The 25,883-nt window shown below is 42.5% G+C and overlaps 1 protein-coding gene across 8 annotated transcripts in view; it reads left to right on the forward strand.

The window, feature by feature from the left end:
• Positions 1–25,883, forward strand: part of TNRC6B (trinucleotide repeat containing adaptor 6B) — a 239,845-nt gene that overhangs the window by 8,397 nt on the left and 205,565 nt on the right. For 6 of the 8 annotated variants that reach the window (XM_043501996.1, XM_043502012.1, XM_043501981.1 and 3 more), the window contains exon 2: positions 25,019–25,091. The exons of 1 other annotated variant lie outside the window; for it this stretch is intronic. The gene's annotated coding sequence lies outside the window, so the exon portion shown is untranslated. Of the gene's footprint in view, positions 1–25,014; positions 25,092–25,883 lie in introns of those variants that run through there. One more of the 8 variants, XM_038415474.2, reaches the window with a different exon arrangement.

Here is a 25,883-nt window from a genome sequence, read left to right on the forward strand (position 1 = left end):
ACTGAAAAATAAAGGGGTGATAGTTTATTTTTTAGGCAGCTTGACGGATTATTAGGAGAGAGGTGATACAATAATAGCATGTTGCTTGAAAGGGAAACTCAATTATTTAGTTATGAAGGAAGGTAAGATTCACTTACTCATTCTTTTATTTAAGTTTTTACTTTTTAAATTTCCATCTCATAATTCCTCACAGTCAGCATTATTAAGAAGCACTGTAATGGAAAAGTTTTCAGAGTAGCAGCTGTGTTAGTCTGTATTCGCAAAAAGAAAAGGAGTACTTGTGGCACCTTAGAGACTAACAAATTTATTAGAGCATAAGCTTTTGTGAGCTACAGCTGCATCCGATGAAGTGAGCTGTAGCTCACGAAAGCTTATGCTCTAATAAATTTGTTAGTCTCTAAGGTGCCACAAGTACTCCTTTTCTTTTTGTAATGGAAAACAAACTGATAAGATTTCTGGTAGAGTCCTGAGCTGCTTGAGGGTGAAGACTGATCTACTATGGAAGTCCTGATGATGAGAAATCAGTACCCTGATGCTAGTGGATCCAGCAGCCGTCTACAAAAAAGATCATTCTTGTAGCCATAGAGAGCCGCCTCCTCCATCTAGCTGACAAATTCCAGGTTCTGCCTTCTGTCTTAATAGTCACACACAAGGAAACTCTTGCTGAATGACTGTTTTCCTGTTCTTGCCTTACATAACTTATTTCTACTTCAAGACAGCCAGAACAGAGTGCACGTTAAGTCACCCTTCGAAGATCGTATACTAGGTCCTGCAGTTCTGTGTTATCTTCCTTTGGAATTCAATGTAGATTTAAACCTTCTTTATGAGAGCAAGTAATTAAAAGCATGTCTTTAAACCAGTTAAGTTAAACTGGCAGAAAACCCTGTGTGGATGGTCTTGTTTTAAGATTGGCTTATACTTATTTAGCTTGAATAATAAAATAAGAGCATCTGGGTAGGGATTTGTACCAGTTTAACTGAATTAGTTTAAAGACGTGCCTTTAAACTGTGCAAGTTTGTGTGTAGACAGGGCCTGAGTTTTATACAATGAGAACCTGCTTGCCTAATGCACCTGTGTGTGGACTAGTTACTATAAAGCTTTTATTCTAAGCAAAACATTAATGCCTGGTCTAGGCACAGATTGTTGGACTAGTATAACTAATTTGATTAGGCATGTGATTTTTTTTTTTAAAAAAAAAAAAAAAAAAAAACAAGTATTTGTATTACCATAGTGCTTAGGAACCCTAGTCATGGACCTGTATCCCATTGTGCTATGTACTGTACAAACACAGAACTAAAAGACAGTTTTGCTTCAAGGAGTTTACAGTTCAAGTATAAGATGAGAGACGACAGCTGGATATAGACAGGCAGGGGAATACAAGGAAACAGTGAGGTTGGCAAGCTGAAAACTATCTGCATCCCCATGCTGATCCAACAAGCTAAATTTGTTTTAGTTCCTTTGCTAGAAGGTGTCACCAATTGATAGGTGTAGTTGTGAATAGTTTTTCCAAAAGATTGTTCACTATGTATTTTTGAAAACCTTTTTATTTTATTTTATTTCATTTTTATCTTGGAATTGACCCTTAAACTTTTGCAAACAGCCTGCTTGCTCCTTCTGGAGAATCTTGGCATACCTTCTTAGAGCACTTCTCATTTCTCCATGCAGCCTTCTGTAGAATCTGCTTCAGTACTCAGCAATTTGACATTTCTGTGATTTGGAAGCCTGCAGAATGATACTCAACCCTATTGTTTGCAATAGAAAGAAAACATGGATTTACCTCTTTTAGCTGTACAGTGAAAACATTATTTCAAATGGCTGGCTTAATGTTCACAAAACAATGCCTTAATAAAGATATGCTAAAGTTAACATAGTAGGTAAAAACATTTACTAGCTATAGAAGAGTCTTGCACAGTCTCTATGATCCTTTAGGGAAAATAGTGTAGCTTCTGTGTCTGATTAAGTGCTGAAATTAGCCCTCTCTTTCTTCGCTCCCAAGTGAATTCAGTGGCACCATTGTCTCCATCAGGGTATCAAAAAGTCCATGACAGAAGCTGGCTCCTATAGCTTGAAGGGAAAAGAGCCTGTTTGTAGAAAGCAAGCAGCTCCCAACCAAGATACATACATTTGCAATAATTGCCAAAGATCATGCAAATCTTGGATTGGACTATTCAGTTGCATGAGACATTGCAAACCATCTATATCATAGGCTGCAATTCCCAGTCTCTCGCAGACTAAAGGATGCCAACACAAGTAAATTATGTTGCTTAAAGTCAAGAATACCCTGCAAAATTATTTCTAATAAGGTAGCCAGAATTCAGGTTCTGTTTTTGTCATGGATTCCCTGACTTTCTGGGACTTCTGCAGCGGCCCATGCGGCTGGCCCTGGAGCCACCTGAGGAGATCGGGCAGCCCCAGGGCCAGTTAGGGTGACCAGATAGCAAGTGTGAAAAATCGGGATGGGGTGGGGGATAATAGGTGCCTATATAAGAAAAAGCCCTGAATATCAGGACTGTCCCTATAAAATCAGGACATCTGGTCACCCTAGGGCCAGTTGCACCAGATGCTCCTGGGGCAGTGTTGGGGGCCCCCCTGAAATGTAGCAGAAGGAGTTTGGGTGTGGGGGGATTGGGGTGCTGGGCCGTGCTTACCTGGCGGGGCTCCCCAGAATGACAACAGGAAGTCGCCTCCCTCAGCTCCATGTGCTGCCTGTGCCTGCAGGTACCACCCCTGCAGTTTCCATTGGCCGCTATTCTCAGCCAATGGGAGCTGCAGAACTGGGGCTTGGGGCGGAGTGGATGTAGCATGTGGAGTTAGGAGCTGGAGGTCACTGCTTCCCAGGAACCAGGTAGGGAACCTGCACCAGCCCTGCCAATCTCCCTCCCCCCAGCACCTGCCGTTCTCCCCTGCGTGTCTCTCCTCAGCACCCACGGTTCCCCCAGGCCTGACCCCTCCTCCCCCCGTCTCCCTCCCCAATGTTTTAGTCGGGGTATGTAGTAAAAGTCATGGACCGGTCACAGGCTGTGAATTTTTGTTTACTGCCTGTGACCGGTCCATGACTTTTACTAAAAATACTGTACCTGTGACTAAAACATAGCCTTAGCCATAATATGTCTAATATGAAATAGTAGCTTCATGACATTGACACCTACTGTTTTTAAATAGTAAATCTATCTTCATTTATAACCTTTCTGAAGGCTTGTCTACACAATCGTATAACTGCAAAAAAACCAAAAACCTGATAACAGTTAAAACTAGTGTAGTTATTTGGGTGTAACTCTCCTGTGTGGACATGCTTATTCCAGAATAAAACTGTCTTTTTTCAGTTTAGTTTAATCCACTTCCAAAATGACATGTTAACTGGAAAAAGAAAAGGAGTACTTGTGGCACCTTAGAGACTAACTAACAAATTTTCTTTTTGCGAATACAGACTAACATGGCTGCTACTCTGTAACTGGAAAAAGGCACCGTTATCCCAAAATAAGTGTGTCCACATGGGGAGTTATATGTATAACTGTAGCAACTTCACAACCCTTCCTGTATAGACAAACCATTTGTCTGATGAAGAATTTTCAGTTTTGCCTTTTTCCATTTATAGTAAATGCTTAATTTTTTACTTGTTTGTTATGGAGCTTGAAATGAACATGACTTCTGTTTGTTCTTGGAGAATGATCCTTATAGCATTTCCACGTGTCTCCTGGTGGGTCTATAATGTCATTTCCATTTCTGATAGTTCACCATTCTGGAGAGAGAAGATGTTGCAAATGAACATTTAAAAAAATCCCAGTCAAAGCTTGATGATAAAGTGTAAGTCTGGAGTTTTTAATGCAGTATTCTAGCTATTAGCATATATCCCTTAATGTCAAATTATCCCTGCTTGACTGTGACTTAAATCTCATTGTCATTTTAAAAAAAAATTAAAAAACCCAACCAAACAACAAACCCTCAAAATAGAGAGCATGCAACAAAAGTCTTCACAATCATACTACTGCAAACATGTCATGAGGTTTTAGATAAAATACAATCTGGGGTGATAAAATTAACCATACAACAAAGGAAATAAAAAGAAGTCTGAAATAAAAGACCTCTCCTGCTGCCATTGGCATAAGCATAGAAATCTCATACTGAGACTTAATGCAGATTAGCACAAAGGATCTTTTATGATGTATGTCAAGAATCCATTTTTTTAGTGCCTTTTCAAGATTCACCTAAAAGCATATCTCCAAACAAGAGTACAGAGATACACAATAGACAGTGATGCGTTGTTTAATGTATATTTACATGATAGACTGTAATGACTCATCCACTAGAGAAATGTGTTTTAAAACAGATTACAAGGACTTGGAAGCTAGCCATGAAAGTCATTCTCAATGATTTTAGGAATATTTACTTGATTAAAACATAACTATGTTTATTACAGGTCTGTTTTGATAATCATTATGCAGACTATCTGCTTTTGGATGGATATTATGTCTACCTTACATACATAGAAAGTATCAATTTAGATGCATAAGGTGGTATTTCTTTACGCATTGCATTTTTTTGTTTTGTGTGTGCATGCCTTTTCCTTGTCTGCTGTTTGGTCAAAGGATAGGCACAGTGCCAAATGTGCTCACTGGCAATTAAAAATGTAGAGGAGTAATTTTTTTGTGAGGATGGGATCAAAAGTAGTATCTGACCGTACCTGTGAGAGAATATGTATCAAGGCAGAAGTGAATTGTCAATGGAGTCACAAATATAGATAAGGAAGAAAACATTTGTGGTTCAAATCCTAGCTGCATTGAAGTCTTCTTTTTTTTTTTTTTTTTTTTTTTTTTTTTTTTTTTTTTTTTTTTTTTTTTTTTTAAAGAAGCAAAGAGTACTTATGGCACCTTAGAGACTAACAAATTTATTTGAGCACAAGCACTCTTTCTTTTTGCAAATACAGACTAACACAGCTGCTACTCTGAAACCGTCTTTAAAGAAGGTAGCTCTTCCTTGGCTATCTTCCCCATCATTCTCCTTTCAATATTAGGTCCATGTGTTTTGATTGCGATTTTTAAATAGGTGAGAATTAAAGCTATGCTTAATACCAGATGTTTGTATACCATTACATAAGCCCTCAGAACAGGATGTGGTGCTAGGGTTTAAAAATTAAATGTAGGGGGGAAAAAATCCTCCAAGTGCTGTCCTTTAGGGATCATACTTAAGTTTTGGACCATTTCTTAAGTTGCTCATCCAGCTTCTGCAGAATGCGCCTTATCTTGGCACATTGCTATTGTATTTTCAGAAGTGTCTTTTTTAAAGTAAGAGTAAAGAATCTATGTATTTCACTAGATAATATTCATTTTTCTGAATGAGACTGGAGTAGAAATTAGTGCTACATATCCAATATTGCTCATCCATTATCAGCAAAAGATTTCTTGTGGTGTTGATTACTCACAATTTTTTGTAAAGAAGCTTAAATAGAAGTTGAGCTTAATATAGTAGACTAATTTGGAAGGAAAAAATGTGTACATTTGGTGGAAAAGAAATGTACTTAATTTCTTAACATTCTAGCCATTAGAAAATATTGGCAAAAAACTTCTGATGTATTAACTACATACTGGAGCCTAAAACAGTATTGCCAACGTCAAATGTTAAGAGTTTGATTCTTATTTGCATTCTTGTTTTGCAGCATTGAGTGTGCCCTTGCTTTATATATTAAATCTTTTCTTGCCCTCATGGTTACAGAGAAACTTTTTTTTCCTCCTTTTAATGAAAGCCAAGATTCTCAGGCTGTAGCATGAGTCTAGCAGCTGTCATTTAAAAAAAAACTCAACAAATTGCAATACTTGTGATAATACCCAGCAAGTTGGCAAGACTGCAAAATATTCCATATTTTGGATTAATTTTTTTGTTTCCTCTTGGTTTCTCTGTCATATGCTCTAATCTGACATATCTATTGCCTTGGGCTCTTTGTGGCTGCCTCCTTTTGTGATCAGGGTTTGAAGAGGTTGATAGAGATGGAAATACTCTTCTTTCTTCTTCGGTGACTCCTCACATTCACCTTCTCCAGTTGACTGGTGCCCCCTCTTGTCCTTTCCCACCCCTTTGTTGGTTGCCTGATTCTTCTCATCCACCTCCACCCCTCTGATCCCTGGGATAATGGATTGATATTAAGAAAAAAAAACTTCCTAATGGTGAAAAGTTTGTTAGGGGTTGGAGAAGTCTCTCAGGAAAGAGGTGGAAGTCCCATTGTCTGAAATATTTTAAAAAATTAGATAAAGCTTGGAAAATATACTGTAGGGAACAATCTAGTAGCACCCCTAAGGCAATGATTTTCAAACTTTTTTTTTCTGGAGACCCACTTAAGAAAATTGATTATGCCCGCAACCCAACAGAGCTGGGGATGAGGGATTTGGGGTGTGGGAGGGAGCTTTGGGCTGGGGGTGCAGGCTCTGTGGTGGGGCCAGGAATGAGGGGCTTGGGGCTCTGGGGTGGGGCCAGGAATGAGGGGCTCCAGGTGCAGGAGGGGCTCTAGGTTTGGGGGGGACTCAGGGCTGGGGGTTGGGTATAGGAGGGGGTCAGGGCTCTAGGCTGGGGGGTGCAGGGTGTGGGAGGGGGCCAGGGATGAGGAGTTTGTGGTGCAGGATAGGGCTCTGGATTTCAGGAGGGCTCAGAGCTGGGGCAGGGGATTGGGGCACAGGGTTGAGGCACGGGTTTATCTCCGGTGGCTCCTGGTCAGCGGTGCAGAGGCAGGCCTTCCCACCTGTCCTGGCACTGCGGACCACATTGCACCCTGGAAGCAGTCAGCAGCAGGTCCGGCTCCTAGGCAGAAGCGCGCAAGTGACTCTGCGCAGCTCTTGCCTGCAGGCACCATGCCCCCCTTCACCCCCCCCAGCTTCCATTGGCTGGGAACTGGCTAGTTGGAGTCCGGAGCCGATGCTTGGGGTGGGGGCAGTGTTCAGAGCCCTCTGTCCCCCCCCAGGGGCCGGACTTGCTGCTGGCCGCTTCTGGAGCGCAGCGTGGTGTCGGAACAGGTAGGGACTAGCCTGCCTTAGCTGGGTAGCACCACCGACGGGACTTTTTACAACCCGGTCAACCGTGGTGACCAGAGCTGCCACGAGCAGTGCCTTACATTCCATGACCCAGTACTGGGTCACGACCCACAGTTTGAAAACCACTACCCTAAGGCATGAATAAAATGACATAAGAGGTCTCTTCTGTCTCTACATTCTATGTTGTTGTTAAGCATACTAGCTGAATGTTTTTGCTTAAAATAATAGTGAAATAGTTAACCTTGTTAATGTCTAAATTGTGAATCTCACTGAGATGAATGAGGTGGATTAAAAACAATTAGGACTATTTATAGGAGGGGAGATAAGGTATGTAAAACCCTTTCTACTTTAAGGAAATTTACACTGGTGTAATTCAGTTCGTGCAGACCCCCAACATGGAAATGCTGCACCAGCACAAAGTGGGGTGTATATTAATGCAGATTAATTTGGTATGTTACTAGATTGAGGCCTGGGCTAAACACAAAATTGCATCAGTTTAATTAAAAAGGTGTGATGCACCACTTCAATTAACAGTTCGCGCATGAACACTCTTGCATCATTTGTTAAGCCAGTTAAGTCAAGTCTAACTTTCTCCTGTTTAAACTGATTGTAAGCAGGGTAGAGCAGTTTAAATCCAGATGACTAAAATAATGGTTTGAAAGACTTGATTCTTAAACAGTGTTGAGGCTTTGTAAAACTCTCATCTTTAATTCATTATGAATTGTAATCTAAGGCCAAGGTTTTCAAAAGTGACCAGCAGTTTTTGGGATCCAATTCTAGCTACCTTAAAGGGGCCTGATTTTTCACAAAGTGCTTAGCACCCTGTCACGGGGTGTCAGGTCACATAGGGTTAGCTGGAAGGGCGGAGGCAATTCTGCAGCCGATTAGGTCCTATTCTGAGGACCCTTACTGTAACATGGGGTAGTATTACTTAGTGACTAGAAAAGGAGTACTTGTGGCACCTTAGAGACTAACAAATTTATTAGAGCATAAGCTTTCGTGAGCTACAGCTCACTTCATCGGATGCATTTGGTGGAAAAAACAGAGGAGAGATTTATATACACACACACAGAGAACATGAAACAATGGGTTTATCATACACACTGTAAGGAGAGTGATCACTTAAGATAAGCCATCACCAGCAGCAGGGGGGGGAAAGGAGGAAAACCTTTCATGGTGACAAGCAGGTAGGCTAATTCCAGCAGTTAACAAGAATATCAGAGGAACAGTGGGGGGTGGGGTGGGAGGGAGAAATACCATGGGGAAATAGTTTTACTTTGTGTAATGACTCATCCATTCCCAGTCTCTATTCAAGCCTAAGTTAATTGTATCCAGTTTGCAAATTAATTCCAATTCAGCAGTCTCTCGTTGGAGTCTGTTTTTGAAGCTTTTTTGTTGAAGGATAGCCACTCTTAGGTCTGTGATCGAGTGACCAGAGAGATTGAAGTGTTCTCCAACTGGTTTTTGAATGTTATAATTCTTGACGTCTGATTTGTGTCCATTCATTCTTTTACGTAGAGACTGTCCAGTTTGGCCAATGTACATGGCAGAGGGGCATTGCTGGCACATGATGGCATATATCACATTGGTAGATGCGCAGGTGAAGGAGCCTCTGATAGTGTGGCTGATGTGATTAGGCCCTATGATGGTATCCCCTGAATAGATATGTGGGCAGAGTTGGCAACGGGCTTTGTTGCAAGGATAGGTTCCTGGGTTAGTGGTTCTGTTGTGTGGTTGCTGGTGAGTATTAGTGACTAGAGTCAGGGAGTGGCCCTTCCCCTCAGGGCAGTGTGGCCCACTGGCCAGAACCGGGAAAGTAGCCCACCTCTGAGATTGCACAGCCAGTTGACCTACTGGGGGAATGGGGCGCCACTCAGGGTGTGTGGCACCTAAGTAATGGGACTCAGGTTCTCCCTGCTCCTCCGAACCCCAGCCCAGGGCCCTGGTGATGGTGCTTACCACTGAGTCAGCGAGAATCTTCCTGCAACACGCTGACCAGTCCCTCGGTTCACTCACCAGCAAAGAGTTCAAGTCCCCTGGGCTGCTGCTTATCCGTTACTCCTCGTCGAAACTCCCTGGGTCTCTGGGGTCCTCAAATAACTGGGCTTCCACCGGTGCTGTCCTTTCTCTGGGCTCGTCTGGCAGCCTGGAGTCTCCAGTCAGGAACTCTGTGAGCCATAGTCTGCGTTTGTAGCAACTCCCTGCAGATAGCTTGCAGCCTTCATCCTTCCTTCCCAGATTGAGTTGGGCTGATACCTTTTATATGCTGCCTCCAGGCTGAGTATGCTCAGAGGGGCAGAGTTAACTCTTTTGGGGCTGGGATGGGGTAGATATAGGGGTCCATCCCTATTGTCCTCCTCTCCCGTCCGGGAGAAAAAAAGTCTGCATTAGTGTGGACCCTTCCTGGGCAGTGTAATATGCTGAACTTGTAGGGTTGGAGCAGGGGTGGGCAAACTTTTTTGGCCCAAGGGCCACATCAGGGTTGTGCAACTGTATGGACGGCCAGGTAGAGAAGGCTGTGCCTCCCCAAACAGCCTGGCCCCCGCCCCCTATCCACCCCCGACTCATCCAACGCTTCATGTCCCCTGACCACCCCTTCCTGGGACCCTGGCCCCTAACCACCCCCCGGGACCTCCCCCATCCAACCCCCCCCATCCTCTGACTTCCGTGACCCCTATCCACACCCCCACCCCTAACTGCCCCCTGGGACTCCACCCCCATCCAACTCCTCGTGCTCCCCGTTCCCTGACTAGTCCCCCCCCAACCTCTGCCTCATCCAACCGCCCCCTGTCTCCTGACTGCCCCGGGGACCCCCTGCCCCTTATCCAACCCCCCTGCTTCCCACCCCCTTACCATGCTGGAGCCAGCCACGCTGCTGTGCTGCCCGACAGAAGCAGAGGGCTAGAGTGCTACCTGCGTGGCAGCGTGACTTCAGGGGAGGGGGAACAGCGGGGAGGGGCCAGGGGCTAGCATCTCTGGCAGGGAGCTCGGGGGCAGGACAGTCCTGCAGGCTATAGTTTGCCCACCTCTGGGTTGGAGGGTGAGGTACATCTCATAATCAGTGCATTTGAATCCTTCATGGTGTTGATACATCGTAGGGGTGCATGGTCTGTAATAAGACAAAAGGGGCTCCCCAATAGGTACTACCCTAGAGTCTCTCTCACCCATTTTACCACTAAGGCTTCCTTTTTCATGGTGGAGTACTTGACTTTTCAGGGTAATAGCTTCCGACTTAGGTACAGCACCAGGTTTTCTTCCCCCTCTTGTTCCTGCAATAGCACGCTAATCAGTCTCTCAGTTCACTCACCAGCAAAGAGCACGAGTCTCCTGGGCTGCTTCTTACCCTTTTCCCCCTCATTGAAACTCCCCGGGTCTCTGGTGTCCTCAAATGGCCGGGCTTCATCCAGTGTTATCCTTTCTCTGGACTCATCAGGCAACCTGAAGTCTCCAGTCAGGAGCTCTGTGAGCTGTAGTTGCGGTTTGTAGCAATTTCCTGCAGGAAGGGTTATAGCCTGCGTGCTTCCCAGGCTGAGCTGGGCTGCTACCTTTTATATGCTGCCTCCAGGCTAAGCATGCCCAGCAGGGTAGGAGGGGCGGGGCTTCCTTAGCCTTTAAAGCAGAGTTAACCCTTTCGGGCTGGTGCAGGGTAGGTATGTCTCGTCATACACATACCCTCTGAAAATCCAGACCTCTTTTAAAATGTCTCGGTGTAGGAACCCAGAATTTAAGCCCTTGAAATAACTATTCACTTCTGAATATCTTGGTCTAAATTACAAGTACTGGGGGTTTTAAAATGCCGCTACTGGTATTTGAATTTTACTAAACTTCTATAAGAAGAAGACTGAAAATTAAGGCCTTAATTCTGCAAACACTTAAGCAGATATGAAACTGTACACACACACAAATAATTCCTTCAGTGGGACTACTCCCACTGAAGTGCTTAAAGTTAAGTATGTGCATCAATGCTTGCATTTTTAAAGGCCAAAATTGTGTTTTTATTTAAAACTTTTCTCTCAGTGCCACAGTCTGTGTCTCTTCAAAGCAAACTTGTGTTAGTGTTAACAAGGAAAGTTAGACGTTTACAATAACTTTGTTAATGTACTGAACTTATTATAAACTTCTTTTTAAACCCTAAACCCATATTTAGGCACCTAAATGACTTAAGACCACAAGTCCCATTGATATCAAACTGGTAATCTTGAAAGAGGATCATAGCCTTGGCAAAATTTTCTGCTTTCTGACTAATGGAAATTCAGAATATAGGATGCTGGTCGCAAATATAACATGCGCTGTTTATCAGTTTATGTTGTTTTCACAGTAAGGGTATTGATGAGGCCCTGGAATTACCTTGTTCAGAATAGATGAGTATTTTAAGTGTGAAACTTATTAGTTTAAAAAAAAGTGTGTAAAATCTGATCTGTTAATAATTAGGAAACTAGTTAGAGAAAAGACTACAAAAACCTACATCCACTTCAGCAATTTTTGGTTATAAAATGGAGAAAGTAAAGAATTAGGAACATGTAAACAAAAAAAACAAAAACAAAAACAAAACTGAATTAAATAAAAAAAAAGAAGTGTAAAAAGTCATTATCTTTATCCAGTATGGTGGATGTAAGTGTGTTCTCGCACACAGTTGCAGTGAAGGGGTATTTTTGCACCATTCAGTTAAACATCTTGGTATAGACAAGCCCTAAGTTGCACCTATGTAAACCCTACCTTGTATTGGCATAGTGAATATACATTAGGAGTTTGCACTGGTGTAATGTCATCAATGGAGTTATGCCAGTATGAATTTTCTTAATATAGACCAAAAATAATGGATGATTCAAAAGACAGTAAATTGGGTGCTCCTGTTCTTATGAATGGGAATGGCTTTAGCGTTAGCAAGAAAAATTATTTAGATTTAGGGAATAGCTAAAGAAATTGAAAGGCAATAAATTTAAATCTGATCATGTTTAAATGACTTCAGTAGTGCATGATTTAAATAGGGCTTCCAGAATTAAAAGAAACTTTTAAAAAATAATTTTTTTCTTCTTCCCTGTTGATGTTTAGAAAGGTATTTTGAATGGGACCTAAAGTAAAACCATTAAACATGTGCAAGCAAATCCTCCCCCTTCCTCTGTGCATGTCTGTTTGCTGCCTTATTGGTTTCAGCTTTGCGACTGCTATTACTGATAAACACCCTCTTTCAGGAGGTTTTGATGGCTATGACTTCAGCTCACAAACAATCCACCAATCTTGAATTGCATCCCATGATAAGCATGTTAACTGGATGTTTCTGCTGAAATCATTAGCAGTGAAATAGTTAATAATGTTGACATTTATATTCTTTAAGTTTCAGGCTTAAAGATGATCTGTCAAGGGGGGGAAAAGGGGCTTCTGTCTTTATTTTTGCTTCTTTATGATGCATACAGAAGGCCTGAATGGTGTGAGTATTTTTGCTTGTTGTTTTTAATATTAAAAATTCAAGTCCTCTCTTTAGCGTGGAAGATTCTCTGACCTTGTCTACTCCTTGCCCTAAATTTTGCAAAGCTTTTTGATTGCTTCTAAGATCAGTTTTGCTCCACTAGTGCTAGAGTGTTAGGAACTGTAGTATAAATGGACTGCTAACATTTTAGGCACTTTGATTAGACCTGCATCAAGTAGAGTTAGCTGACAGTGTGTGTAAAATGCTGCTGGTAGCTGATGGGGCCCATCGGATATGTTGTGGTATGAAAATAAATATGAACTGGAAAGGGACCTAGAGCTATGGAGGACTGAATTAGAAAAAAGAATTGATTGCTTACAAATCAGACAACCAATCAGAATACATGTGGTGTTTCACTGAGAGGGACAAGGAGAAGCTAGTAAAACTAGATGGCATAGACTTAAAGTGTGTAAAGTGACAAAGATTGTGAGACCAAGAGAAAACGTTTAAACAAAAATACAATTTTAGCCTTTGATACTGAAGTGTTGAGTGATAATGAGATTGGGAGTGTGGATGCAGATGTTAGGTGCCACATGCAGAGAGCTCTTGGTGTAAATGGAGGGAGTTGATAGGAATTCTCTGTGGTAAGAATATGCCAAGTAGACTACAGTAGTGGTTTTCAACCAGAGGTATACAGAGGTCTTCCAGAGGTACATCAACTAATCTAGATATTTGTCTAGTTTTACAAAAGCTACATAAATAACACTAGCGGATTCAGTACAGACTAAAATGTTGTAATGACAATGGCTTGTTTATACTGCTCTATATACTATACACTGAAATATAAGTACAATATTTATATTTCAATTGATTTATTTTATAATTATATGGTAAAAATGAGAGGGTGAGCAATTTTTCAGCAATAGCGTTGCTGTGACACTTTTGTATTTTTATGTCTGATTTTTGTAAGCAAATAATTTTTAAGTGAGGTAAAACTTGGGGTACGCAAGATGAATCAGACTCCTGAAAGGGGTACAGTAGTGAGAGCCACTGGACTAAAGAACAAAGTGTATAAGATCATGACTATGGCAGTCATGAAGTATGAGTCAGAATGCTGACCAGTGAGGAAGAGAGAACAGCTCCATTACATGCCTGAAATGGGAATGTTTAGGTGGATGCTGGGTAACATGAGAACTGATAGGATATTCAATGAAACTGTATTAGCCAGGATGCAGATACAGTAACTCCTCACTTAAAGTCATCCTGGTTAATGTTGTTACGTTGTTGATCAATTAGAGAATATGCTCATTTAAAGTTGGGCAATGCTTCCTTAAAATGTCATTTGGCAGCTGCCTGTTTTGTCCACTGTTTGCAGGAAGAGCAGCCCGTTGGAGCTAGCTGGTGGGGGCTTAGAACCAGCATGGACTGGTAGCCCCCCTATCGGCTCCCTGTTCCCCTAAGTTCCCTGTGTGGCAGCGGCCCAGCAGGCTGTCAATTGCCGGGCAGTTCAGCTGTTCCTCCCCCCTGCTGCCATGTGCTGCTCCTGCCCTCTGCCTTGGAGATGCTCCCCGGAGCCTTCTGCTTGCTGGGGAGGGAGGGAAGGGAGGGTCTAATGTCAGTGTGTCCCCCTCCGCCCTGCTCCTGCACCCCGCTTACCCCATCTCCATGCGGGGGGGGGACACGACAGGTCTCAGGATGGGCAGCAGCTGTTGTCTCAACTTCCTGATCTACTTAAAAAGGCAGTGTACTTAGAGTGGAGTCAACATATTTAAAGGGGCAATGTGCATCGCCCGCTCGCTCGCTCTCTCACACACATGGTGTGTGTCTCTGTCTGCCATGCTGTCTTCCCTCCCTCCATTCGTCCTGCCTTTTAGAGTGTAAGGCTACATTAACAACAATGGGTTAACCCTTGAGGGCTTAGCCAATTGCTAGATCATCATTTAGCAGTAAGGAATTCCCACCCTCTGACTTCACCACCTCAACTAAGCTTCACTATCATCATCACTGTGTATCAGTATTAAATTGTTTGTTTAAAACTTATACTGTGTGTGTATACACACACTTTTGTCTGGTGGAAAAAAATTTCCCTGGAACCTAACCCCCCCACCCATTTACATTAATTCTTATGGGGAAATTGAATTAGCTTAACATCATTTTGCTTAAAGTCACATTTTTCGGGAACATAACTACAATGTTAAGTGAGGAGTTACTGTAGTCCCCACCATGGAAAGGGTGACTGGCTATTGACTGAGATGGCTATGTCACGTGAGATGGTGAGACATAAGATGTGTTGGCCACAGAGTACAAGAGCTAATAGTCATGGGACAAAGACCATGAGGAAGACCTAGAGAAAGGTGGTTCGAGATGCTGAAGGAGGACATGAAGATTGGTGTCAGCTTGGCAGATACACTTGACAAGAATGTTTGAAGATGAAGAATAAGAGCAGTCCACCCTGATTGACAAGATACAGTGAAGATGGAGAAGTTCACTGCCCATCTACAGTGGGACTCCCAATGGCACTAACACTAGGAGAGCTGAGCCGGTGGTATCAGCAGTGTGAAAAAGCCTTCATATGACTGGAGACCTAGTGACAGTATGACCTTACAAGAGCCAAGACAGTGAAAGTTGAAAGGGAGTGGGACTTTTGGTCAGCAATTTTCAGGACTTTTAATTTTGTTTACACTTCAGGGACTAATATTATAGCGAAAGGAAGTCTCTGTTAAAGACCTTCAATTAAGGTAATAGCGCTAATGCTATATATCCCCTGACACTCTCACCACGTCCTTCAACTAATCAAAGGAAGATGAGCTGAAATTCTTGATACTTTTAAGGTTAAACAACAAGCAAGAAAAATCCTTTTGGGGTTGTCTTTATGCATCAGAAAGTAGGAAAAGGGCACAAACCCAGACTTTTTTTTTTTTTTAAAGAACTTTGCAGATCACCTTTAACCCATTGAGAAGAATGAGGGCAGTTCACACTTCTTCGTTATTATTTCAGGCTATCTAAAAACTCAGGAAGATGACAATGCATTGGTTTACCCTCAGTTCATAATTCAGTCTTCACAATCATGAGGGTTAGGAACAGTATTTTTATTTTATTTTTAATAAAAGGAAAGCTAATCATGGAGCAAATCTCTGCAGCCAAGAGGTAGATTCCTTGGCAAATTGCTGTTGAATACACACAGACCTGTCCATAGATCAAATTACAAATTTTTCTACCTTAAATTGTTATAGGTCAAGAAGTAATCCTTTGTTCCCAGAAAATAGCTACAAAAATGGAATTTAAAAAGCACATTGCCTACTTCTTAATGTGGAGTCCAAAAAAATAAAAAGGGAATTCTGCTCATGAAATAAGTATAATACCTCATCTACTGAGCTGCTAGTATTGTACTTTCTGTTTAGCAAAGAGAGGTTAAAGTCCTCGGCAGTGTTTTTCTGCATAATATGAATTGGCAGTACCATTTTCATTTTGGCAGTCGCTGATGTAAATAGCTCTGAGACACATGATCTGAGGGTCAGTGTCTTGTGTGTGGAGTAATGACATAGTTTTTATGTAGTCTTTTTATTCCTGCTTGGTGCCCTGAGAGATCTTTCAGTATTATTAACAATATATGTCTGAAGCCCTATCTATCCTAGAAAATTAGTTTCTATATTGCTGTTGAAAATAGCTTTGTCCCATCTACATTAGCAGTTAGATCATTTTCAGTACCAGTTCAAAAAGCATGATTGAGGCTTGGTGGAAGTTCATATTGAACAAAATACACTGTAATTCAGTTTAAAAACCAAACCAAATATTTTTCTAGGCATTTTATACTATGTCAAATTTAAACTTGCCTGCAGAGTGTAGTAGTGGTGATCTATAGAAATCAGTAAAATATTGTTCTTCTCTCCTGGGTGCTGGGAAGGGTGGTAGATTTTACCATTCCTTCCTCTCTCTTTCGATTTGAAGGGTGGTTCTTCCTTTCCTCCTGGCAGAAGGTATGGTGGACTCTGGAAATCCTACTCCTCTGCTGCTAGCTAATGAGCAGAGAGGGAGTTCACCGTACTGGGAGGAGATGAGGGATTCTGACTCTTCTTCTGGCAACCAGCCGGAGTACCTTTCCCACTCCTCCCTTACCTCTTCCTGTTCATCAGAAGTTTCATTTCTCTGTTCTGCCTTGTGAAAGCCAGGCAAAGCAAAGAAACACTTGCATGACTAGGGGATTGATTCTACAGTAAATTCTGTGTATTTGGAATCATGGCAACAGGTCCTGGACTATAGCTGACAAAACATCCGGTTTCTTATGTTCTCATTTTAAAATCATAAATGAGTTTGTCACCTTTAGAATATCCTAATCAGGAAAATGAGATTTTTCTATGACACATCTTTTAGGCGGCCTGAAGCTTATTGAGTATAGAGCAAGCTCACAGTTGCTTTGTTGGAACCATTCCGGTGCATGAGTCAGGACTAAGATTCAAACTAAACTCCCTGTCAAGCATTTACGCACTTAGCAGTAAGATATTTGAGCCATGATGGCCGCAAAGACCCCTTTTTTGTCTCCCAATGGAATGCTCCTAGCCAGAGATTTTGTATGAAAACCACATCCCAGAATGCTTTTAGTTAATGCCAGAAGCTGAGAAGAAAACATTTCAGTTTGACAGCTAGTTCCATGACAAGAATGGTTTATTGCTTCACCATGTTGCTCATTAGCTATAAGCTCTAGCCAGCCAACAAAACTGAATTTAAAAAACCTGCAACCTGTTCAATCATACCACTACAATAAACTTTGTCTTTTGTATAGTGCTTGAACTACTACAACTGGAACAATTTCCATGAATCGCACAGAACTGTTCAGGTTGCCTGTGTTGCTATTAGCTGCTTGTTTTAGAACACTTTTAATTAGAAAGAGATGGTTGCGTATTTTCATACCAGTTGGGGAGTGAGGAAATGTAAAGAGAATTGGTTACCCCGAACTCTGAATTATTTTGAAACAGATTTTGACACTGCCCACCTTTTTGGTGATAATGTAATACTGTTTCTCCTTCACTTTAGGATAAATATCCATCATACAATCCAAGAGTCCATTCTCCCCAGAAAGGAATATCTCACATTAAGAGGTTTTTAGCCTGTAGAGTTTCCTACTCTTTTTGTGTGTGTGCATGTGATTTATTACCCCAGACCCTGCGGAAGAAACCATTTCTTTCTGCACAGAGAAGCTATGCTTTCAGGAGTTCCTGTTGCTCTGAAATCCTCTGTGAAAGATATTCTGTAGCCCAGAGAGAAATACAGCCACATGTTGAATTAATCTGTGCTGTTTTCTTTGATGGCTTGTTGTTTAGGAGTGAAGGGGATGAAAGAGGATCTTAGAGGAACCCAGCTTTCCCTGTAATCATGTTCTGCTTCTTCCAGTTCTGCAAGCTGGAACCTCACGGGTCCCTGCAGTGGGATTTATGTGAGGTCACTAAAAGGGAGGCACTTGCTGGAAGTGTATTAATCTCTCCACATGTGAATGTAGAATGCAAGGCCCTATATGAATAAAGTCTAGGGAGAAACTTAGCCAAGGGGTCGCGCTGTTGTACAAGTCACTCTGCTGCTTCATAGATTTCCTGATCAAGCCAGCTGAACTACTGTCACTTTGTATATTAGAATCCCCAAGAGAGATTTTCAGATTACATTATAAGCGACACAAAATATTGGTCAGTTGATACAAGACCTAATTTTTTTTATGTCCACCATGAGTTGTTACTGAATGGTTTCTAAATGCTAGTGCTAGTTGACACCCTCTGGTTCTGATTTTTTTGCTTGTGATTGGATATTGAGAGGATAAGGAACATACTTTTGTCATGATTCAGTCACATGAATAAAGAGCAGGTGTCTAGGGCACTGCTGTATTTCCCGCCTTCCTTTCATTCTGTTAAAGAAGTGACATTTGAGTCTCTTCACTTCTTTCTTTCTCTTGTCCTTTCTGAGAAGGAGTCAGTAGCAACCAAGACCAATTCCAAGGCCAGAGGAGACCATTGTGACCATCTAGTCTGACCACCTGTATAATGTAGGCAATAGAACTTCCCCAAAATTCCTAGAACATATCTTTTAGAAAAACATCCACTCTTGATTTAAAAGTTGTCAATGATGGAAAATCCATCACGACCCTGGGTAAATTGTTCCAATGGTTAATTACCTTCACTGTCAAATTTACACCTTATTTCCAGTCTGCATTTGTTTAGCTTCAACTTCCAGCCATTGGATCATGTTGTACCTTTCTCTTCTAGATTATTAAATATTTGTTCCCGATGTAGATACTTATAGACCGGAGTGGCCAACCTGTAGCTCCGGAGCCACCGGCTCTTCAGAAGTTAATATGCAGATCCTTGTATAGGCACCGACTCTGGGGCTGGAGCTACAGGCGCCAGCTTTCCAATGTGCCGGAGGGTGCTCACTGTTCAACCCCTGGCTCTGCCACAGACCCTGCCCCCACTCCCCCCCTTCCTGCCCCTCCCTTGAGCCTGCTGTGCCCTCACTCCCCACCCTCCCTCCCCCACACCCTCGCGAGCCTCCTGCACACCATGAAATAGCTGATGGAGAGGGAAGGGGAGGCGCTGATTGGAAGGAGGCGCTAGGAGTGGGGGTGGAGGTGGGGCTGCTGATGTATCACTGTGGCTATTTTGCAATGTGTATTGATAAATTCTGGCTCCTTCTTAGGCTCAGGTTGGCCACCCCTGTTATAGACTGTAATCAAGTCACCCTTTAACCTTCTCTTTAAGTTAAATAGATTGAGCTCCATGAGTCTATCACTATATAAATAATGTTTTCTAATCCTTTAATCATACTTGTTGCTATTCTCTGAATCCCTCTCCAATTTATAACATTCTTCTTGAATTGTGGACACCAGAATTGGACACAGTATTCCAGCTGGGGGTCTCATCAGTGCGAAATTCAGAGGTGAAATAATCTCTCTATTCCTACTCGAGATTCCTCTGTTTATGCATCCCAAGATCACATTAGCTCTCTTGGCCACAGCGTCGCACTTGGAGCTCTTGTTCAGCTGATTATCCACCATGCTCCCCCAAAACTTTCAGTCATTGCTTCCCAGAATAGAGTCCCTCGTTCAGTAATTATGGCCTACATTCTTTGTTCCTAGATGTATGATTGAAATTTAGCCATATTTAAACCACAGATTATTTGCTTGTGCCCAGTTTACCAAGTGATCTCTAGATCACTGTCTCAGTGACCTGAGTGTCCATTTCTTGACCACTCCCCCAATTTTTGTGTCATCTGCAACTTTATCAGTGATGATTTTTTTTCCAAGTCATTCATAAAAATGTTAAATAGCATAGGGCCAAGAACCAATCCCTTATAGGATCCCACTGGAAACACACCTACTTGATTGATTCCTCATTTACAATTACATTTTAACACCCATCAGCTGGCCAGTTTTTAATCCATTTAATATGTGCCATGTTAATTTTACATCATTCTGGTGTTTTATTGAAAATGTTGTATGGTAACAGGTCAAAGTACATTGCATCAACACTATTTCCTTTATCAATCAAACTTGCAATCTCATTATTAAAAAAAAAATCAAGTTAACTTGATGGGATCTATTTTCCATAAACCAATGTCAATTTGTATTTATTACAATACTTTCTTTTGAGTCTTGATTAATTGAGTCCTGTATTAGCTGTTGCATTATCTTGCCTGGGATTGATGTCAGGCTGATAGGCCTATAATTACTTGCATCATTCTGTCTACCCTTTTTAAAAGTTGGCACAACTGTAGCTTTCTTCTAGTCCTCTGGAACTTTCCCAGAGCTCCAGGATTTATTAACAGTCTAGTGAGCTTTTCAGTCAGCTCTTTTAAAACTCTTTGATGCAAGTTATCTGGGTTTGCTGATTCAAAAATGTCTAACTTTAGTAGCTTCTGTTTAACATCCTTCAGAGAGTCTAGTGGAATGGATACTACTGCTTACCTGGGTAAAATTCCTGCTTATGCAGGTGGATCTTTACAGCACCAACTAGAACATTGTTGGCAGAAATGGATGCTTAATCTGAAGGATTGCATCATAAGGGTGTGTGTGTGTTGTTTTTTTTTTATTCCTAGGTCACGGCTGTGGTTGAAACTAAGGTCTTGTCTATACCGCCAAGTTTTTTCTGTGAAAGCAACTTATCTTGACAAAACAGTGGAGGTGTACGTACTGCAGTGCCACTTTTGGCGATGAAACTCCTCAGTTTCATTGACGAAATAAAGCCACCTCAATGAGAGTCATAGGGCTTTTTACGCAAAAGTTTCGACAAATTGCCACTGTAGACACCACACTTGGACTTTTCTTCTGTACCATGATTTCTGTGAAGTCCTTCTCAGCAGAATTGCTCTAGGTGGTGGTCTGTCTGTTTAATCCAGTCTGCCTTCATTAGGTTTTAGTCTTTTAAACTACTTGGCTAACAATATTGGTCATATTCAGGGCTGTCTTATAGATTCATAGATTCATAGATACTAAGGTCAGAAGGGACCACTCTGATCATCTAGTCCGACCTCCTGCACAGCGCAGGCCACAGAATGTCACCCACCACTCCTATGAAAAACCTCACCCATGTCTGAGCTATTGAAGTCCTCAAATCATGGTTCAAAACTTCAAGGAGCAGAGAAGCCTCCCTCCAGTCAACCATGCCCCATGCTACAGAGGAAGGCGAAAAACCTCCAGGGCCTCTCCAATCTGCCCTGGAGGAAAATTCCTTCCCGACCCCAAATATGGCAATCAGCTAAACCCTGAGCATATGGGCAAGATTCACCAGCCAGATACCCAGGAAAGAATTTTCTATAGTAACTCAGATCCCATCCATCTAATATCCCATCTCAGGGGATTTGGCCTATTTACCCTGAATATTTAAAGATCAGTTACTTACCAAAGTCCCCTCCCCTGTTTAGAGCTCTGTTTGCTAGCTCCTGTGCCGCTGCAGCTGTCTGTCTTTAGAGACCTGTGATAGCACTATCAAAACAGGAGGGAGCAAATGAATGTCCTGTCTTCCCTGATTTTCATTCAGTGAGAGAGATTAGATTCACTCTACATGTCCTCTCATGCCACGACTGGTAAAAAGCCAGTGGGGCATACTGGGCAGATTATGGTGGTGATTAATTCATGCATCCCTGAGGAGAGCACTGCTAGCAACCCATAAGCATGCTGTAGTCTGGCCCTAGGGCAAAACAATCACTTGACATTGATGACATGGCAATTTAGGGCTTATCTACAAGAACAATTAGTTTGTGGCAAGCTGGGGAGTGAATCTGCCATGTACTAGCCTGCTGCAGACTAACTGTGCATGTGGATCCTGCTGCAGGGTCCACATAGATGGTTAGTTCGCAGCAGGCTCTTGCATGGTAGATTCACATCCCAGCTTGCTACAAACTAATTTGTTCTTGTAGATAAGCCCTTAATATCCAGCCTCTAACCAATACCTTTTGGGGAAGGGCCACTGAAAAGGCGGTCTTATGCCAATTCCTGTAGCATCTGATATCCTCCAACTTTGGATCCCAGTCAATCAGGTTTTTAAACCTAGGTCTGACCCTGAAATTGCATTAGTCTTGCTGGTAGGTTGATAATATCATTGGACAGTGGATGGCAGTCAGACATGCATCCTGATGCTTTTAGGTTTATTAGTAGCCTTTAATGTTTATCACTGTGTGCTGCTGTATTGATGATATTGCTTTGAAGGGGCTCCACAAGTTAATTTTTGAGAAATCCCAGGGAGTTGTGCAGGGTGATGGCATTGTTTTCTGAGCACTTTCAGTACAGTCACTCCAGAAGATTCCGTTTTCACTTGTTCAAAGTGTACGTGAAGTCCCTGGGGTAGATTGTGAGACATGATGAGCTACACCGTGGATGACTCTCCCATTTCTATGGATCCTTTTCATTATGTCCAGATGGCACCATTTCCCTGTTCTTTTAATGTTTGGTAGAAACAAGACACTGGATGAAAGTCAGTTGGCTTAGATTTAGTTCAGATATGATGATGGTAATGTTTATTGGCAAGGAGAAGCATTGTTAAAAAGTAGGAAATACTGTAACCTCTTTCTCAGATGAGGGTATTTACTCAGCTATTGCAGAAGTGTTTCACAGTGTTATGCTAGACTCTGCTCTGGTCCTGGGTTCCCAGAGCGGAGCAGTAGTTCGAAACTCCTTTTATACTTGGCTAGCAAAAGTATTATAGTATCTCAGCATGGACTTCGTTAGTTATTGATGCCTTTGTCACCTCAGTGTTATAGAACTGGAATGTATTCTATGTGGGTTTACCCCTGAAGACTCCTCAGAAGCTGCAGGGAAGACTGGTGTGAGCATGTTACACTTACGCTTTGGTGTTTGCCCTGGCTGCTGGTTCATGTCTGGGTGAAAACTGGGGTGCTGTCCATACAGCACTTTACACTTTCATGACAGTTTTGCAAGACTGATAGTTTCATAGGCACAGAATCCACTTGCACTTGCCATTTGCCTCGGTGATGGATAATAATGAAAAAAGGATATTTTACTCACTTTTAAAAAAAAAAAAATTCACCCCAGGCCAGGGGTTCTCTTCATTGCATTGCGACCCCCTTCTGACAACAAAAAATACTATATGACCCCAGGAAAGGGGACTGAAGCCTGAGCCCACCCGAATCCCACTGCCTCGGGTGTGGGGGTGAAAGCCTGAGCCCCACTGCCTCAAGTGGGGAAGGAGTCAAAACCGAAGCCCGATGGCTTCAGCCTGAGCCAGGAGGCTTGTAACCTGAGCCCTGCTGCCCAGGACTGAATCCCTTCGGCTTTGGCTTGGGCCCCGAGCCCCAGCAAGTCTAACCCACCCCGGTGACCCTATTAAAATGGGGTTGCAACCCACTTTGGGGTCCTGACCCACAGTTTGAGAACCACTGCCCTAGGCAAATGGACAAGTACAAATTTGTGAGGCCTGCCCTAAATAGTCCCAGTAATTTCAGAGATCACGTCTTCCTTATGTCCTGTTATGACATCAGTTCTTCACAGAACACAATTAGTTATCTCTCCCAAGGGTGGAGTTTGCAGGAACTGGTTGACTTCTGTGACAGATCCACACTGCTGGAATATGTTGCTTGAAGTAGGTCTGAGCTTGCCCTCTGATGCAGGACAGTGTAAGATGCATCTTTGTTCAGGTTTTCCATTAAAGTCAGGCTGTGAAATCCCTAACATTTAGTCTACTGGCTGGTTCTCCCAGTCAGAGTGTGTGAGTGAGAGATAAAAGATTGAATGCTGTGGGGGGAGAAGGGAAGAGGTTTTATAAAATATGAGTTCTCCAATTTTTGAAAAATCTTGATGTTTCTTGACCTAAAATATGTAAAGAGCACCCAGATGCTCTGGTGATGGATGTTATAAATGTGTGTAACAATAAATAATCTAGTATTATAGCATCAGTATATTTTTAAGGCTGTCTGCTTGTAATCTTCATCTCCACTCATACTTCTATACTTCAACTCCTATTCTGTGAAAGTCATAATTTTTTGTAGCATGCAGTTATTGGTTCAGAAGAGCAACTTGCTTGGGGCAGGGGAGCATATTGACACGGGAGCGCAGTGGGTGTGAGAATTTTATTCCATTATTAAGCAAACAAAACTGAGAATAAGGCAAAAAGGTAGCTCTCACAACCTCCTTTACAGTTATGAGTTTTTTACCTGTGCAATTTTTTTTCCTTATAAGTAGGGCCCTATTAAATTTACAGTCCATTTTAGTCAATTTCATGGTCATAGGATTTTAAAAATTGTAAATTTCATGATTTTCAGCTATTTAATTCTGAAATTTCACGGTGTTGTAACTGTAGGGCTCCTGACCCAAAAAGAAGTTGTGGGGGTGTCGCAGCGTTATTATAGGGGGGTTGCAGTGCTGCTACCTTACTTCTGCGCTGCTGCTGGCAGTGATGCTGCCTTCAGAGCTGGGCATCTGGAGAGCGGCAGCTGCTGGCCCGGAGCCCAGCTCTGAGGGCAGAGCCACCAGCAGCAGCAGCACAGAAGTAAAGTGGCGTGGCATGGTATGGTATTCCCACCTTTACTTCTGTGCAGCTGCCTGCAAAGCTGGGCCCTAAGTCAGCAGCTGCCACTCTTCGGCCACCCAGCTCTGACGGAAGCAGCACAGAAGTAACGGTGGAATGGTATGGTTTTGCCACCCTTACTTCTGCTCTGCTGGTGGGGCGCTGCCTTCAGTGCTGGGCACCTGGCCAACAGCTGCCACTCTCCAGCCGCCCAGCTCTGACGGCAGTGCAGAAGTAAGGGTGTGGTAAGCAATACCACAACCCCCCCTAAAATAACCTTGCGACCCCCTTGCAACTCCCTCTTGGGTCAGGACCACCAATTTGAGAAACGCTGGTCTCCCCTGTGAAATCTGTATAGTCTAGGGTAAAAGCACACAAAAGACCCGGGGGGAAGACCAGATTTCACAGTTCATAACGTGTTTTTCATGGCCGTGAATTTGGTAGGGTCGTACTTAGAAGGTGGATAAACTTTAAAAAATCATTTTGGAAGTGAGGGGTTGCTTATCTTCAGAAGGAAGTTTGCCTTTCTCTTGTACATATTTTGATCTAGTGATTAATCACAGCTGATTATATATGATTTTCTTTTCTCTTTTCAGGGTTTTGTTTTTGCACTGAATGTAGCCAGGACGGATCCTTGTGGGCTTTAGCAGCCCGAGGAAACTGTCAAAGGTAAAATCATCCAAAGACCAATATATACTTGGAATTTTAAGGGGAAATAGAGCAGAATTAACCTATGCTAACCTTTAATTGACTGGCATAGCAATGCTTGTTGCTGTCTTAGCATACTTCCCTTTCTCTTATTTCTTGTGGGTTTGGGTGTAAGATTTTGGTAAATGCTTGATGATTTTCATGCTTGTTGGATAAAGATATGTGTACAGTGGTGTTTTTTGGCACAGTTCAGTTGCAATAAGAGTATCAACCTTTTAGAAACAGTGAAAATTTAGGGTATGTCTACACTACGAAATTAGGTCTATCTTATAGAAGTTGATTTTTAGAATCGATTTTATACAGTTGATTGCATATGTACACACTAAGAGCATTACGTCAGTACCGTGACTAGCATCGACTTTCGGAGCATTGCACTGTGGGTAACTCTCCCACAGTTCCCGCAGTCTCTGCTGCCCATTGGAATTCTGGGTTGAGCTCCCAATTCCTGATGGGGCAAAACATTGTCGCGGGTGGTTTTGGGTACATGTCGTCAGTCGCCCCCCTCCAATGAAAACAACGGTAGACAATCGTTTCGTGCCTTTTTTCCGTGCAGATGCCATACTGCTCTCAGCAGACGGTGCAGTAGGACTGCTAACTGTTGTCGTCATCCACCACTTCCACTGCAACTCTGCTCTCCTGCTCCTGTCTTAATAGTGAATTTCTCCATGTTGTCTGTCGTGTGCTCCCGGGTTCTTCCTCGGGAAATGTGCGCGGTGCTAACTGTCGTCCTCCACCGCTTCCGCTGCAACTCTT

The sequence above is a fragment of the Dermochelys coriacea genome, chromosome 1 (assembly GCF_009764565.3).
Source record: "Dermochelys coriacea isolate rDerCor1 chromosome 1, rDerCor1.pri.v4, whole genome shotgun sequence".
Classification (NCBI taxonomy): domain Eukaryota; kingdom Metazoa; phylum Chordata; order Testudines; family Dermochelyidae; genus Dermochelys; species Dermochelys coriacea.